General features: G+C 35.4%; 1 long non-coding RNA gene across 2 annotated transcripts; it reads right to left on the bottom strand.

Annotated features, from left to right (window-relative positions):
- Positions 1–1,141: 1,141 nt before the first annotated feature.
- On the bottom strand, positions 1,142–17,060 carry LOC129922975 (uncharacterized). 2 transcript variants are annotated; one of them, XR_008774903.1, is made up of 8 exons: positions 12,241–15,674; positions 11,602–11,642; positions 10,342–10,368; positions 9,089–9,271; positions 7,278–7,299; positions 7,131–7,152; positions 6,982–7,010; positions 1,142–1,781 (listed from the first exon to the last, which is right to left on the bottom strand). It is a non-coding gene; the product is annotated as an uncharacterized LOC129922975 (long non-coding RNA). The 2 variants fall into 2 exon arrangements; XR_008774904.1 differs by lacking the exons at positions 10,342–10,368; positions 11,602–11,642; positions 12,241–15,674 and adding an exon at positions 16,486–17,060.
- Between the last annotated feature and the right edge of the window lie 1,277 nt (positions 17,061–18,337).

Below are 18,337 nucleotides of genomic sequence, written 5' to 3'. Positions count from 1 at the left end.
CCGTACTTTATGGATAGTAATGTTTCGTTTACACAAAAAAAGAGGGAAACTCATCCTTTTGTCGAACGTCTGCTAAACATAAAAATAAAAATCGTATCTAAACATTTTGTAAAAAGTAAGTTCCCCTCCGGGATGCGCGGTAGCTAAGTGGTAAAGCGCTTGGCTTCCATACCGGGGCCTGAGATTTTTAATTTCGGGATCTTTGGGCGCCTCTGAGTCCCCCTAGCTCTAATGGGTACCTGACATTAGTTGGGGAAAAGTAAAGGCGGTTGGTCATTGTGCTGGCCACATGACATCCTCGTTAACCGTAGGCCAAAGAAACAGATGACCTTTACATCGTCTACAATGATCGAAAGGGGAACTTTACATTTTTTTAATTTTAAATTTCAACACAACCGTTATAAGGTTAAATAATATGTAAAGCAGCAACATAAACTGATACACAGAAACACCGCTAGTGTTAGTTTCATGTCAACTATATAACATTACCAGTTTAATATCATATATAGACGTAGATAAAAGTTGAAATATTACCATTAATGCCCAACACAGAGCATACACCAAATAAAACTAACTGTTATTTAAATGATGATTGAGTTTATTAAAATGTACACAAATACAGGGTGGGCTTAATAATGCTTAAGTAACAGTAATCCAATTTTTGGCTCAATATATTTAAAACATGACTACGTAAAACCCAATTGCGACCTGCATATTTTCCAGCCTCTCGTGCAGAAAAAAACTTTATCCGCTGGAGGTCTATTTCAGTTTTCGTCTTCTGCTCCTTTTATCAATACGGGCTTTTCTTTGGCTCTCATATGCGTGTCCTGTGACCTCTTTCAGAGGTCATCTGCTGCCAGCTACTTTAATCTATGCGAGAGGGTCAAATGGCGCAGGAGTTTATCTTTACAGCGCTTACGAGGGGTATCTCTGTTACGACATGCGTTATTTTAAATTATGAGTGAGTCTGGTGGGAATGTATTTTGGTTTTCTATAGTCATAATGTTTTGTTTGGTGTAATGCGCAAATTGTAAGATAAATTATATATATATATATATATGCTAAGTGTGACGATCACACTTGCAGGGGATTATATGATCAAACTTGATAATTCAATGAAATGAAGAAAGAAACATCTCTCTGTATTTTCTTAAAGCTTCTTTAATAATACTTCTTCAACTTTCACATCAAATTAACTTCTGAGTTCAATAACAACTTGACTTGATAATTCAGAAATAAAACTTAAAGATACATGAAACTTTACTTAGTATAACTTCAACTTCAACTAATAAAACTTTAACTAATGAAACTTTAATTAATGGACCCGCTAATATCACTTATAACTCTATCAAACCATTACTAATCTAGGACTAAGCGAGGACCATCGCTCTACAAGAACTACTACTATGCGAGGACCATAGCTCTACAAGAACTACTACTATGCGAGGACCCCGTCTAACTGACATTCCCCTAATTTATACTTTTTTCGTACATTCCAGAATCATGGAAACTTCTCAGATAATTATTTTAGTAACTTTGACCTTCTAGAAGCTGACGTGTGCTATTTTTTTCCTTAACCCCTTTCTTTGATTGGATACCTAAAATTAACTTGTTTACGCTGGACACTTGCACTGGTTTGAACTCGCTTCTAGAAACTGGTCGAAATAGATCACAGACTCGACTCGGCATTTAATTTGTCTTTTTTGGTAGCATCCAGGGCAGCATAGGATTTTTTGTCGACATCTTTTGATATTAAATCATCAGTAGCGTTGTCATCATTTCTGCGGAAATAAGAGACAAGACGTTTAAGAAAGGAGAAACCTTGCACTAGTGCAGTGATGCCCTACCTAATTGGACCGGTGGGTCATTTTAATTTTTGACACTCGTGTCGTGAGCCCCATGACCGAAAAGGTACAAAAACTAAATGAATTTGACCTGAAACAATGTTACTAGAAACCCGTGGGTCTAGTACTTACATTAATTAATTGGATATTTAAATTTTATCTTTGTTTTTACGCATTGGAAAAAAGGCTTCACCTCTCTACTTAAAATGTGACTATCATTGTAGCTACGTTTACTGCCGACTCACTTTTCGGTAAATATTCCCATTGATCCTCAAATCTCTAAAAAAAAACAAAAACAGCTACACTTTCTTTATAAATCAAATATCTTGTCTATTTATCATGTTCCACAAAAAAAGTTAAGATTCATTTACATGTTCTGCTAGGTTCTTAATTCAGAGTCAACCTGTAGCTTCTTCGGATTTTCCCATTTCACAAACGTGCAAATATTAAAGACCATGGTACCAATCCATCAGAGAAAAAGTGAGGGCCTAACGTAGGTAAAGGTACGTTTTTCAATCTTTTTTTGTTTTTGGAGGTAGGGTATTTTCTACACTTTATGTCGACGGTTCGGCGGGTAGGATGGAACACTAGCGGATCCAGAACTTCGGAGTGGGGGGGGGCGATTTTTTTCCAAACCCTAACCCTTACGCCCAGTTAACCCTAACCCTAAGCATAAACGCGCTTACAGTATATATATATATATATGTATGTTAGAATGTTTAAAAAAAACAGTGTTTCTCTACCATCGGCGAAAAAAGCAGACAAAAAAAGCTACAATGAGGGGGTCTGGGGGAGCGCTGGAAGCTCCCCCAGTGTGGATCGGGGCAAAGCCCCGACGCCAAAATCGTTTTTTTGCTTTCTTCACTGCAGAACCGCATTCTCCTGACATCCACAGCTCATCATTTATCCTATTAAAAAAGGATCTTTTGAATAATGTTTTACTTGAAAATATTCTAATATGAATTTATAGGCCCTTACTACATTTCAAATACAACCGATTTGTTCCTTGAAAAAATAAGATACCTCGCATATTATTTCGATTAATGCTTTGAGGATCGCGGTAGAAAAATAATTATTTGAAAAAAAAGCCATGTTGAGGGCTTTCCCTATATAGCTAGAGGTTCTGGGGGTCTGAGACCTTTCTCTTGACAGCTAGGGGGTCTAGGGGAACGCTGTAACTTCCCCAGTGGACGCCAAAATCGTTTTCTTGCATTCTTCACTGCAGAAACGCATTTTCCTAACATCTACATCTCATTATTCATCCTATTAAGTGGAAGTGGGAGGAGAAATTAAGTGAACCAATTAGATTTTACTCAAAATATTTTGCATTTTTAGTATTCAACCATAAATTGTGAGTTATTGTCCCAATTTATTTTTAAAACAGAAAAATATCAGTTTGAGTAAAGGTTGAAAAGATGACTAGGAAAATAATATTTGGGTTCAGAACTCATCTCAATTGTTACTCTTATAATGAGAAATTTCGTATGAATTCTAAATTTTCCAAAACAAAGTCTTTCTTAAAATAACTCAAAGTCGTATACAATGACATAAACTCTGTCGCCACATTTGAACTTTTCTGTTTTAAAACGTCATGTTTTCATCTGGAAAGGGGAGAGGGTGGTAGAGTGAAAACGTCAATCCTCGTTCCTTTTTATAATTTCTGCTAATGACTGCATTTGGCATTCAAGAATAGGGGGTGGGGCGACTCGATAAAAGAATTCAATTTATAGCATATATAAATTATATTAGTGACACTTTTTTTTTTATTTTGTAATTTCTTAAATAAAATACAAAAAGAAAAACGTATTGGTTTGTCCGATGGACGGAAGGCGATCGCATGTATCGCCCCTCCCACCTGGAACAACCCTTTTTTATTTTATATTTACTTATGTTAAAATTTGAGATCAGATCGTGTGTCCGACATTATATACAAATGGATTAAAACATCAATATATAGTTTATATTATATAGATATTCAACTAATTGTGTTCAAAAACTATGATTTCTCCATAAAAATAGGACCGCCCCACCCCATTCAGAGGGCTAGAGTGGGGAGGGCAGCAGAAGCTATCGCCCCCCCCCATCCACCTCACAGAATCGGCTAAGATAAAAAGTGTAGCAACATAATATAAAAATTATATTGTAATTCAACTAATTTTGTTCACAAACTATGATTTCTAATTAAAAGTAGGACCGCCCCCCCCCCACTCAAAGGGTTTAGGTTGGAAGGGCTACATATGTTCGCCCCCCCCCCCAATCGGCTAACAGGGGAACGACATGATATAAAGATCGGTTAAAATATCAATAACAAGTTTTAATTATATAGATATTTAATTGATTCCGTTGACAAGCTGTGATTTCTACAAATAAATTGGACCGCCCCCACTCGAAAGTTCATGGGGGGGGGGGCGGAATTGATGCCATCGCCACCTCCCCATCCCACCAAATCGGCCAACATATTAGAGGGGGGCGAAATAATCTAAAAATAGGTTGAAATATAAATAATTAGTATATATTATTAACATAACTAATAAATTGGTATAGAAATTGTGTGATTTCTTTACTAAAAGTCGTCCGTCCCCCCCCCCGGCGGGTCAGCCGAGTGGGGTGGGGCGATCGCCCCTACTGCCCCCCCCCACTGGATCCGCCAGTAAGATGGAGCCACGTCGTGGGCCAAATCTGGCCCGCGGGCCGTACTTTGGGCATCATTGTACAGGTCTCGATTGATTCAAACAGCGTTAGTAACTTAGTCTCGCAACTTAGTCCCCAGTCATTTAAGTCTCTGGTTATATTTAATTTCCTGGTCATTTAATTTCTTGGCACTCTAATCTTCTGGTAAAAGAAATTTTAACTTCAAATATTATTAAAAACTATTTTTTTTAATACATATGTAATAGGAAACATACTCACGTTGACAGCTAAAGTCAATAACACTAAACTAAATACATACCAACATATGTATGAATAAATATGGATATAAAAATATATAAATAAACACAGATACCAATGAGTGTTCTATTGTACAGTTAAAAGTGAATTTACCTTTTTTAAATCTCTCAACCAGTTTGAAAAATAACATGAATTAGAACGAGCTTCGATTAGGATAAGTAAAAAGTTATTTCTAAGTTAAAATTGACGAGCCCTATATTTGTGACAAAATCAAGAAAGATGAGGAAAAGAAAAAGCAATTAGGAAATAAGAAAAGATAAAATATAACTTTAAGAGGTTTGTTATCAGTAGAATCAAGATTGTTCTGATTGTCCATACCTTATGTCTCATACGATTCCCCCACATTTTGACCTTTCATGACAACGCACTTGAAGCGATATAACCTAACATGCTAGCCTCTTCTTGGCAAGAATATAAATATTTTTTATGAAATGTGCAAAGAACAATGTTGAAATCCCATGGATTACATAGATTTAAATTGACTAAAAACACATCCAGCTTCACAATATCACATCTAGATTACCAATGATCATCTCATCTATGCCAGATGTCCAGTTTAGGGCATATTTCACCAATCAGCTTCCTCCAGATGTCTCGGTTCTAGGCAAGTCTTTCCAAGTGTCCCCGCGTTTTACGCATATGCTCGACATTCTTCAAAATCTGAGTTCCATGTATTTCTGGGCCGCATCTTCTTCACCCTTTTATGGGGATCCAAGGTAAAGTCTTGTCTTGTGATGTTGGATGCAAGCTTGCAAAGTGTGCTGTCTATCTATCGCCAACGTCTCTAAAGGATATCTACTTCAATAGGCTGCTGCTTTATTCTTTGCCACAGTTCCTCAATAGAACTCTTGTCTGACTAGCGGATCATAAAAATCTTCCTGAGGCAGATATTGATGAATAAGATTATTAATATTCCTATTTGTTACATATATTATAAGATTTCTCAACAACACTATCCCGGCAATCATCATGCTAGGCGCTTTCATCTCCTCAACGGCCTAATCCTTTCATTTTATATTATTTTGTTATTTTTGTTGTAATAATGTTTTATAGTTCTATTTATATGTTGTAGATCTCCTCTGTGCGCTAAATTTTAGAATTGAAAAATTAAAGAGGAAACTAAAAAAGAGTTAAAAATAGCAACAGCAAGCTCATGTTTTGACAAATAAACTTTTCCTTTTGCAACTTCTTATATGACCAAAGTGGCCAAACATTGATACACGTTTGAGGTCACAGGTTGGATATTTATGATCACCAGACTGCAGCATTGCCACCATTCTTTCTTCTTCTGGTGTGTACACAATCTACAATTCAGGATCCTTCCTTTATGCTTTCACTCCATGTGAATCTATAGATTGCTTCTTTCTCCCAACTGTTAGTGTTGATTTTGAAGAGCTTCCTGTGCGACCTGCACCTCTCCTGCCTTCTATTAGATCTCTATACATATTGTTACGACCCTATTGGCGGCGCAAAAGGGTTAACTATAGGCTCAGCTGACACACACGTGAATCACTCAGGTCAGCGGGGCCATGGACAAGGGACAGTACTACGATTACACGATTACACGCAAATATGACCAATGTTATGGTCATGTGATCGAAAGCCTGCGGTACGAGGACACAGTGTGTAAGAAAGCGGCAGTTCAAGACCGGAGAGCGTCGAGACCGGGACTGTTAGTCGGCCATGAAGTCGGTCCTGGTTGAGTCCTCATGTGTTGATGTACAAGTCCAGAAAGAGAGACAGTAGAGTTTTGTACGGTGATGTACAGAGTGACATTTTAGTTGTTGATGTGTTGCCAATTGTGTCGTATTGGCTGTCTTCTACTTATTCACTCAGTATTAAAGTACCAGATTATTGTGGAGCTCTTGTTGTCAGGTTCTTGTTGTGTTAATGTGTTGCGTTTAGCAGTGTTTACAGAAGGCCAGAGTAGGAGAGGTCGTAACAATATTGTCTAGTGGGAGTCAACCTTGTGTCAATCTGTGAAAATGTCCAAGGCAGCCAAGGTGCTTACTATTGATAACAGTTCGTATGTCCTGGCGTCCTGCCTTTGCAGGACTTCTTCGTTGGTTACTTTAACATGCATCTCAGAAACATACCACTTTAATGTAAAAATATTTATCAATATTTAATGTTTCTTTCTGGAAAATTATTTTTATTATTTATATTTTAAAATAATTAAACAACTCACCCATTTACACCTCTATCTCCATTGTTTACCTGTACATAATTTATAAACAAAATTCTGGTTATAATAGGTATCAACAGTGAAAATTTAAATATAAATAGGGCTAGAAACCAAAACAATTATAGACCGTAAAACTTAACTAAAATACTTACATTGGATAATTTTCCTGTATTGCTGAAAAAAACAACAACGGTCCATTGATTATATAAGTTGCAAAATGGTGTTTAAAGTTCTATGTGCTCAAACTATTTTTTTTTGTTTGAAACAAAGAGGAATACAAAAGTAAAGTGTTATCATACCTTTTTCTTTTCTCCCACCAGGCTTTAAGAAAGAAAAAAAATTCATTAATCAATAGCGTTTAAAGAAATGCATGTTTAAAAATATCTTCTACACACAATGCAATACAAAACATAAAATGGAGGTAAATGGAGAAACCTAGCAATTAATTCAATTAATTCTGAACCTTTATGTTTTCATTTATATTTGCAGTTTGCTTACATGCAAAACAAAAACAAAAAGCTACTTTTTTATAACAAAAAGAAGCTTATATAGGGGAAAGGAAGGTTAATTATTTATCTCAAAATGGCTGGATTCATCTGCGTTTCTGCTATATGAAACTAAATTAATTAATAAGAACGAATTGATTTCTGGTTAATATTTGGATTGATTCGCGTATTATCAATGACTATAAATAATTATGGTAAATTTCAACTTGATTCGAGAATGGGAAATGGCAAAACAAACGTGACAAAACGTAATTAGAGGAATAAAACCGTATATACATTCACATTTCTTATTAAGTAGTATTTATTCCATTATTTAAATATCAAACAAAATGATTCATTACCAATAAATAACGAAATAATTAGTTCATTTTCTGTAGTGATGTATGTTTTGTCAGGTACGATGAATAATTGTGCAACGTTTCAACTTTATCCGAGAATGAATGGGAAGTGTGGCAGAAAAAAACAAGTTCAAACTTTCCATCACACGACAGACATACTGACAGACAGATTGAATAGATGTAAGGTAAATATGAAAAGCTACACTACTACTGCTTATCGTATAGCGGTTAGTCTTGCAACGGGAGGATTTGGTGGCAGGCAAGGGATCCAATACATGGATGTTGTAGGCTATTGTTTACAACGTCAGGTGCAGATGTAGATGACCGAGGCTCAGCCTTAAGCGGAGTTGAGAAAGGTTTCTTAAATGTTTAGGATCTAAGGATCAGACTAGGACTCAGTTAGGGAGCCTGTGATCAAGTATCACAGTATTAGTATTAAATGCTAATACTTCGTATTTTAATTTTTAAATCACATTTACAAAAAAAAAGAAAAAAGCTAGGGAAATTAAACAGGTATCAAGGCACATGGGTAGAATTAGAATACAAACTTACCAGGTGTCACAGGCAAATTAGTTAGCCTAATGTCAATCACAGTACTATAGTGAATTGAGTGAACACAGAGCGTGAAAGTGTAAATAGTGAGAACTAGCTAAATATTACTGAAAGTTAAAGTAAGGTTGTACAAGAGAGATAGAGAGTTAAGTCAGTGGTAGCAAGTAGTTGAAGCAAGTACAGTGGTGAAATAGAGGCAAATAGAGTTGGTGAAATGATTAAAGGAAGTAGATCCGTTATTTCTAGTCAGTCGTTGTAGCAAGTTATTTCATGATCATGTTGGAACAGGGGCAAGCTAGTAATTTGCCATCATATGAGGGCCCGGGGGACTTGACCTCTTTGAGGGCCCTGCATTTTGCGTAATATTTAATGTGAAAAAAACACTCTTTTCAAGGTCCTTCTCAAGTGGGGGCTCAGGGGGATTTTTAAATTCCCCCTCCTCCCCCCCCCCCAAAACAATAAGGAAGGAATGTCAAGGAATGTCAAACAAATAGTGATACATCTTAAAGTTATTAAGGTGACAATATAGAGTCATCTTGTGTTAAGTGATACAATGAAGGCTTGAAGGCGTGAATGGACTTGTAAAGATTAGATCAGAATGTTAAGAATTTAGAAGAGTTAGAATGCAACTTAACCTATAATTAGGATTAGAATGACAAATATTCTCACCATCAGAATGCTCAATTAAAGTTAAAAAATAAAAATAAAGTTCACCTTTCAGACCTTACAATCTATAGGGTAGATGATGTTAAGGCCATCTGTTTCTTTGACCAATGGTGTCATGTGGCCAGCACAACTACCAACCACTTTTACTTTCTCCAACTAAAGTCATTAGAGTAGGGTGGATTTGAATCCAGGACTCCAGGTTCAGAAGCCAAGGACTTAACCACTCAGCCACTAGAATGCTCAATAGTAATATTATATTTAATTAGTAAAAAGAAACATCAAATTGTTAAACAAAAATATGAAAAAAAGCCATCAACTTTTCTGCAGACTACAATTCATCATCATCATCATCAAACTCCATTAGAGTGAGGGCTTGAGAGGCTCAAATCCTCTCTTGCAAAAGCCCTGGACAGAAACCCTGCTGTCTTGCGTAGTGCATGAATGTCGCCATACAGGTCGAGAATTTTGGGTTTCCCAGACCTGTCGAGACGGAGATCAGCAAGTCTGGGGCAGTCAAACAGAATATGAGGCACGGTTTCCTCTTCTTCCCCGCAGCGAGGGCACCGTGAATCGAAATTTGGCCATAGCCGCGAGAAATATGAGCCAACAGGACAGTGGCCTGTCCTGCACTGTGCTATAATAGCTTGGACAGCCTCCACCACGGGGAAGTGCGGTCAGGGCGCCTCATGCGCTCCCAGACTCCACGGGTTTTTTGGGACTTGTCCCAGCACTCAAACCACTTTTCCATTTCTGTTTTTTGTATTATAGCCAGGGCTTGATGAAAGCTTACAGCCTGATCAGTGGGTGGAATTTGCCTACAATTAAAGTGTCTACAGTAAACGAATGAAGTACAGTGAAGCAGTATGGGATATTTACAGAGATACACAGTGATAAGCTGTCTTCTTATTTCTGTTAGAAGCCAAAATCATTTTCTTTGGTGTTGGGACAGTTTTACACATCAGCTCAATCCTGCTTTAATAATGACTTGTGAATACATGACAAAGAAAAATATATAAAAAACTGTGGAGTCATAGAACCATTTCATAACAATCTAACCAAAAATTGTTCATGCTTCCTTATAGTGTTTTCTTATAAAACAAATTACTTTTCTTTGTTAAAATTTATTTATATAGGCACTGTTCCCATGTTAACACAGCACAGTAAGAAAAAAAGGCAGTTCAATAAAAACAGACAGAGGAGTAATTTAGCTCAATTTTGCACTTGAGTATCATTTATAGCATGTGATAACTAGGTTTCTCTTATTATCAAAGATAATATGAGGAATCCCTTGCTTGACTTACGAACATCCTGACAATTCTTTCAGTTTTCTGTAAGAAGAACAACATGGAAAATAAAAAAGTCTAAACAACACAGAAAATATGAAAACGAAAATTTTAATTACAACTTTGTAAAAGCAACAAAAAAAAAATATATAATAACCAGCCTCACACACACAGTCACAAATATCTGTATTTTTTTATATATATAAAGGTATGTACCATATTCTTTTTTTTGTGTGTGTGTGTGGCTTTTATTGTTTTTTCATATCTCAAATTATTTTAAAAGACTACCTTGATATAAGAGTTAAATATTTATACTTTACATACAGCTGAGTAAAAATATGCATGAAAATTCTGAAGATAAACACTATTTATTCTATTGAGATGACTTTATCTATTGCAAACAATTAATTTCCCTTAATTTCTACTACTGATAACTAGTAGAAACTACTAGATTAAGATCAAAACCATGAAGATGTATGTCTCATGCATTATAATATTACAATGAACATGTTTAGCAACAAGCAAGTCAAATTTCAGACTATAACATGATACTTTAAACACAAATCATAGCAGAAAATAGCAACTTTTAAAAGTTAAAGTCTTCTAGATCACATTGAGAAGCACAATAAAGATCAAATCAGGCATCGTTTCGCACTAACTGGAAAAGAGGAATCAGATGGCTGGCATCTGAAAGAGACGTTTGAGAGCAAAACTAAGCCCTTGTAGAAAATAGGTGATAAAAAGAAAACTTGGGCCCCAGGCAAAAGCATTGTTGTGGTAAAATAAGCAGTTTTGTTTGCACTCTACCTTGATCTTCAAAATCAAAGACCATTCCTTATAACAAACAAATTTCCAGACCTACAAAAAATTAACTGGTTTGGCAACCCAAAAATAATACCAAACAATCAACCAACCCCGCTTCAAAAGACTCAGAATACATGAAAAGAAGTAGGCAAAGCCAAAGATGCATAGATGATGTGAAAGTAACTTTAAAATAATGTTGCATATTCTACATGCTTTGCACCCAGCTGTAGAGCATCTGTACAAATGCCAGGTTTCAAAATAAAATTAGAACTACTGGAATTATATACTCAAGTATTGCAAGAACAGCACTGGGACCTTAAATATAAGAGAGGTGGAGAGACTTTACACAAAAAATACCAGCTATGATTTCATAGATCACTTTGGCCTGTAACTGTTTTTCTTTCCTGCTCAAATCCACTGTCATACAAAAAAAAATTCTATATCAAAAATAAGCTTGTTTGAACAATATCTTACTTCTCTTCGGAGAGGTTTATAGCACATTGCTCTTCATCCAACTGAAAAAAAAAATGAAGTTAGTATAGGCCTACCAAAATCATGTCAAAATATTAAAACAAAATATGTATAGATAGATAAGTACTTCCAACATGACTGTAAAATATGCCTGATGTTCCAACATGGCAAAACAAAATATAAATAGATTTTGAAGTGTACATAATAAAGGACGTGTTTATGAGTTATGTTTTTTTTTTTATTAACCCTTTGAAATCTTATAGTAGGCCTATAGCAAAAATAACTTAGAACATTCAGGGGAGATAAAAATAAATAGGTTTTGCAAGTGTGTTGTGTTCTTATATTAAAAGACTTCAATGTTCCTATTTATTTGACAATATTGAAATTTAGGTTACTAGAGTAAATAATATTTAAATTATTTAATTAGATTTATGTTCTATTAAAGTAAACCTACTGTAAATTAAGAGTGTTGAGATCTACATTAAGAATCACTACAAATGAAAAACCACACTATACCAGAATTGCGACTATTACATAAAGATAATGAGAGACAACAAGATTTCAAAAGCCGCAGCAGGATGGTAAAGCTATATAATGAACATACACATAATAATTGAGAGAAAACTAGATAAATAAACACACCTCTTTCTTTCCATCTTCAGGTTTGATATCTTTTGTCTCCTTTTCACTAAAACTAGAAATATAAAAATTACAAAGTATAATTATTTAGCATTTTTATTATATAAAAAAAAGCTTAATTAAGCAAGTAGAAAATAAACTTTTACAGTAAATAAGTAGCAAAACAGTATACTTGGAAAATGAAAACTAAAATTTAAAAATAAATATACCCATTTTTTTTACTTATTTCTTTATAGCCAAATGTATACTAGTGTTACATCTCTCTTTCTATTTATAGAGCTATATGTAAACAAAATACCAAAAGTCAGCTCAAGAAGTTTGCATTACTTTATTGTAAGATATTTGTCTGTAAAATGTTTTACATGTTATTGGATGTTCCTTTAGAGTTAAAGATAATTTATTTCCTAGTCCAAGCCTCCCACAGGACGACAGGATGGCAGCGGGCAGGGTATGAACCTTAGACCAATCGAGACAACCGAACGACACTCCAGCAAGCATACCTCAGGACCTGGTAGCACGCCAGGATATACTAACTCATATTTCGAAAGTGTACACTATATCCCTGACTTTGCAATTATTGAGCTTTACTGATCTCATAAGGCTTATAGAGACCCATAGAAACACCACGGGTCACCTGGTCATAAGACCGGCTAAACATCATGATTGACTGCACTGCATCACACATGTTGGCCAGTCAGACAACCAAACTTATGTGAGCTTGCGCTTCCAGAGCTATTTTTATATGTATTTTTATTTTTCTACTTTTATAGGTTAGAGCTATTTTTGTATATTCTGTTTTTATAGGCTAGTGCCAAATTTATTATTTGTACTTCCGCCTATAGTTATATGGGTTAGGGTGGGGACGGCCAGTAAGTTAATAAATATTTTTTTTTTGTTTTACTATATCTATGTGTAAATATGCTATCTATATATATAATTCTCTTCTTCCCTCAACAGTTTAAACGAGAAGAAGTAAAGGAAAGATCACTCTCTTATTTTTGCGGATAGTCCACTAGAAAACAAGAAAGGGATGGGGGAGGGGGAAAACACGTAGTAACATAATAGCAGGGCCGGACCGTTGTAACCAAGAAATATCACTTTTTTATTTTTATTTCTACCTCACGTTAAAGAAAAAAAAAGGGGGGGGGGCATACTACTCTGTAGTAACTATCGAGGCGACACAGAGCACGCTCAAGAGTTTGGACACCATGGAAAGATCACTCTTTTATTTTTGCAAGTCGGACGGAGGGAATTATCCTAGGTAATTTAAGAGGCGAAAACAAAGAGTTGCAAGGGGATGGGAATAGTATTCATCTGTCACTAAATAGCGAAACCGGATTTAACCATTGTAGAGCCCTATGCGAAACAGATTTCGCGGGGCCAAGTTTGGGTAGGGATACGGATAAGTGAAAATTATGAGTTTGTATTAGAAAATAAATTCGTCTTTGCATTTTATTCATTCTTTACTACATACAGAATTACTTTACGAGCCTTGCGTGTAGCAAAGTCATACAGCATATCATAATAATTCTGTTTCCCACATAGATCCCGCTCAATAGCAAGAATTACCAAATGTTTCAATCTATCTTTGAGAATTGTTGACCTCAAGTAATTCTTCATTAGTTTGAGGCGCAAGAAGCTTCTTTCACCTGATTACACAATTACGGCTAATGCATAATGCCGTTTTTATTAATAGCGCGTAGGATTGACGTTTTCCATATTGACACCCCAAAATGACTTTTTTTTTCTATGTATTTCAGTATATTTTAAGGATTTTTTCGTATATTTTGCCATTTCGAGAGATTTCCAGGAGCTCTTGGTAAATCGACAGGAGTGCGCGGGAAATCTGTTTTAAGTTATAAAATGGTTTAATTTAATAATTTATACACCTTGAATTAGCGCCGGTTCCATGAAAGTGCGGATCCTTCGGTCACATTGGTTGCAGAGGCCTAAGACCGGCCCTGCAAAATAGCGGCATATGCTACGCCGCCGGTCGACTAGTTTATTTTAACGGAGAAAGAAATTAAAAAAAACACTTATCTGTCTTCGCATCCAATAACTTCCCAGTCAGACTCAGGTCCCCACTTTTCTCTCGCTAATGTAGGTCCCGGTGGCTCACAGCAATGTACGTTTCCATTAACACTCTGGTCAAGACAACGAACGTTTGGTACTGGTCTGTAAAGGCTCCCGTTCTTCTGTGATGTGGCGTCTGGTTCTGGTACTCGGTTATCTGTCGTCTGGCACCGGTTGCTGGTTCCGACGCAGGCAAAATGGTTCAAGGTAGTCTTCGGTACAGAACAAAACTGGAACTGTCCAGGGGCAACTACAGTGACAAAGTCAAACAGAGTCCAGTGGCACAAAAAAGGCTACTGGCTATGTAACGTGTGTCACAGATTCAGCCGATTAGTATAGCAGTATCACACTACTGTACTCAAGTGCCGTGGGTAGTAGGATGGCTTCTATGTAAAACTTCTTTATCGTGACCTCAACAAGATGTCGGGCAAGTGAGATTTCTTCAGGACGGCTTCGACAGGACGGTTTTCCTCCGTTCAACAATAAAACTGTAGGCAGCTGTTTCACTCTCAAAGCAGAACTGCTTCACTATACGATTGCTCCTACGCATAAAAAAAAAGTTTATCTCGCTACCTCGAAGAGATCCACGCCCACTGACTGTACTTCGCTAACGTAGCTACAAAATCAGGTTCTAGCTGCAGTCTAGGCCGATGACTTGAGCTTCTGATTGTGTCTCATGCAGATCAGATAAATCAAACAGATGTACAATCAAATAACGAAATCCAAAAACATAGGCGAAAGACCAACAAAAGAAGTTAGTCGACGCAGATAGTGAATGTCGGGTAATTTCCGCATTTAGCTGGCGTGCGAATATCGAACAACACGTAGGCCTATAATAACAAGGAATTGAACCGTCGAATTTCGTGAATCTAAATCTACGTCTATAAGAACCGTTTCTCTCTAAAGCCTTCAGATATATTGTTTACATTTCTCTATTCTTCCTCAAAACCTGGTCTACTTTTTACTAGTCACGCAATTTTGTCTCTAGGTCAAAACTTCCCCTAATTATGAAATAAATGACTAATTCTAATCGTACCATATAATTCTGAACAATATTAATGTAATTAAGCTTCATTTGTACTTTTTTGTTTTCAGTTCTAAAGTATTAAACATGCTTCTATGTTTCAATCATTGAATGTATGGTTTATACATTAATATTTTGGAAAAAGGTAATCGTATTCTAGATGTTTGGTATATGTTTCTGATGATTCTAGGTGGCTACGGATGGCAGTGAAAAAGGTTTGAACTCAGTATTATTATGAAGACAGTCTGTGGCGTATACTTTATGACTAGGCAGCCATCTTGTTAGTTAACAGTAGTGTGTCATTTAGAATTGCCTTCACAAATCATTAACAGGTTAATGTTTGTCGAATGCTTTACTTAAGTGTTATCAGTTACTAACCAATCACCATATATATATATATATATATATATATATATATATATATATATATATATATATATATATATATATATAAGTAAAGTAAAGTATATATATATATATATATATATATATATATATATATATATAAGTAAAGTAAATATATAAAAGTAAAGTAAAGTAAAGTATATATATATATATATATATATATATATATATATATATATATATATATATATATATATATAAAGTAGAATTTTGGCGTATGTACGTATGTATGTATAGAAATCAAAACCGCTTGACCAATCTTGATAAAACTTGGCAAAAATGTTCCTTGGGTACCAACTTAGACCGTAGTGTATGTATTGTAGCCCTAAAACAAACTTAAGACCCTCAAAAAAAAAAAGACCAACTCTAGTACAGCTATACTATTTTATGGATCTAGGCCATGTTTACATGCTGTGTCTAAATGATGAAAGACTGAGAGGTCACGCATTTCTAGATCTAAATTAGACATTCAAGAAAACATAATTTTTGTTATTTTACACATGAAAATAAGTGTCTATTCATTTCATTATTTGATGCACATTAACCTACAAATTTGAGTTTAGAAAAGATTTTTTACATAAAATCGTTCGCTCTAAATGTAAATAGCTTAAAACGCCTTGATATACTTTTCCGTAACTTAGGACTTCGGCACCATTATGTCGCGTTGTGATACAAATGAAATGAACGTCAGAGGTCATAATATCGTGCATTAGAATGGCATATTATAAAACTAAAAAACTACTTACATAATACAATATACTTTCCAATGTGTTTTTTTAAAGCATTAAAGCCTACAGTTACCGATTCGGTTTAATTTTAAGTCTTTATTTTCAATTTACTTTTTTCTTTAAGATTTACTTATGCTCATTTAGACCTCTTATCAACTTAGCTACGAAATGATGAATGAAACACGGCTAATGTTTCTAGGTCAACATATTAGCCTACACCTAGGTCGACACACGCTCACATCACAGTGTTTATAGTCTTTTACTATAATAGGCTCAAAGTTTTATTTATTGACTATACTGTGGCATTCAAATTGTTTAGATTCTAAATCTAGAGCTACATAAAATTAAAGTAACAATGTTATATAAACAATTACATTCACGCGTTCGATTTGATTATAAAATATATTTTATTGCTTTTTTGTCAAGGCGACTCAAGGCAACCCGTATCGAGGTCATGAACTTTCGGCTCTAAATAAAATCAAAAACAGATGTTGGCTTTTGACTAATAAATTGAATAAACTCTATTTTGCTTTATATTTAGATAATTGAGAGTTCAATATTTTACTCTCTTAAATATACGTTTGACTATATTTTTAATTAAGAATACACATTTTAAAAATAGATCTAAGACCTACTTTCATTTCTTTGATCTAATCTAGACTGGAACTCTTATAATTCTAAAGATACTTTTCAGTTTCAGACGTGAGTTCATTCAATAATCAAAACATCGAGATCTATACTAGATTATATCTTTAATAATTATAAATCTACACTATTATACAGAAAACATTTCAACTTTTATTGGTAGGTACTATTAGTCTACATAGAACTTACATAACGGAATAAATGCATGCTATTTGTAGAAAGAAAAACCCGAGCAATGCCGGGTAAAATTAAGGCTAGTATATATATATATATATATATATATATATATATATATATATATATATATATATATATATATATATATATTAATAACCATGTTCTGTAGTGGCTCTATGGCTGCTGCGCACCAGAGCACTACAAAGAGACTAAATGAATGAAATAAGTAGGAGGAAGTGGAATGTTTGATAGTTTTTGATATTCGCCTTGCTTTGTGATTTATGTGATTAAACTTGTATTGTCATGGTTTTCTTGCCGTTGAGTTGCTTACTGCAAAGTCGTAACAGTGGTGTCAGAAGTGGGATCAGTGCTGATGCCGTCACCTGATACTATATGTTCAAGATATTTGACGCTCTTTCTGAACAAGAACACTTCTTTGGGTTGATTTTTATACCCGCACTTCGTAACCTTCCAAAAACTTCATGTAGATTTGCCAGATGTTCCTCAAACATCCTACCAGCGACTATAATGTCATCCAGGTATACAAGACACGTGTTCCAATTAAGTCCTTGTAAAACACGCTCCATCAGTCTTTCAAAAGTGGCGGGAGCGTTACAGAGACCAAACGGCATCACAGTGAACTGCCAAAGACCGTTGCCAGCAGAGAAAGCCCTTTTTCTCTTTATCCTCAGTGTGCATTCCCACCTGCCAGTATCCTATCTTTAAGTCAAGCGTAGAAAATATCTGTAATCCAGCAAGCGTATCATAAATAATAATAATAATAATAATATGGCTTGTCTTCGTGACCGAAGATTAATGAAGAATGCAACATTTCCCGTGAAAACGCAGCCCCAGCGGTGACCTACATGTTTGCAAAATGTTTTACATGTTTCGGATGTTCCTTCAGAGTTGAAGATAATTTACTTCCTAGTTCAGACCTCCCTCAGAACGACGGGGATGGGAGCGGGAAGGGTTTGAACCCTCGACCGTCGATAAATCCGAAAGACAGTCCAGCGCGCAAACCGCACGACCAGGCAGCCATCCATAC

Source organism: Biomphalaria glabrata, chromosome 14 (genome assembly GCF_947242115.1).
Source record: "Biomphalaria glabrata chromosome 14, xgBioGlab47.1, whole genome shotgun sequence".
NCBI lineage: Eukaryota > Metazoa > Mollusca > Gastropoda > Planorbidae > Biomphalaria > Biomphalaria glabrata.
The sequence above is the reverse complement of the archived record's forward strand: the minus strand, read 5'-3'. Positions and strand labels throughout refer to the sequence as shown.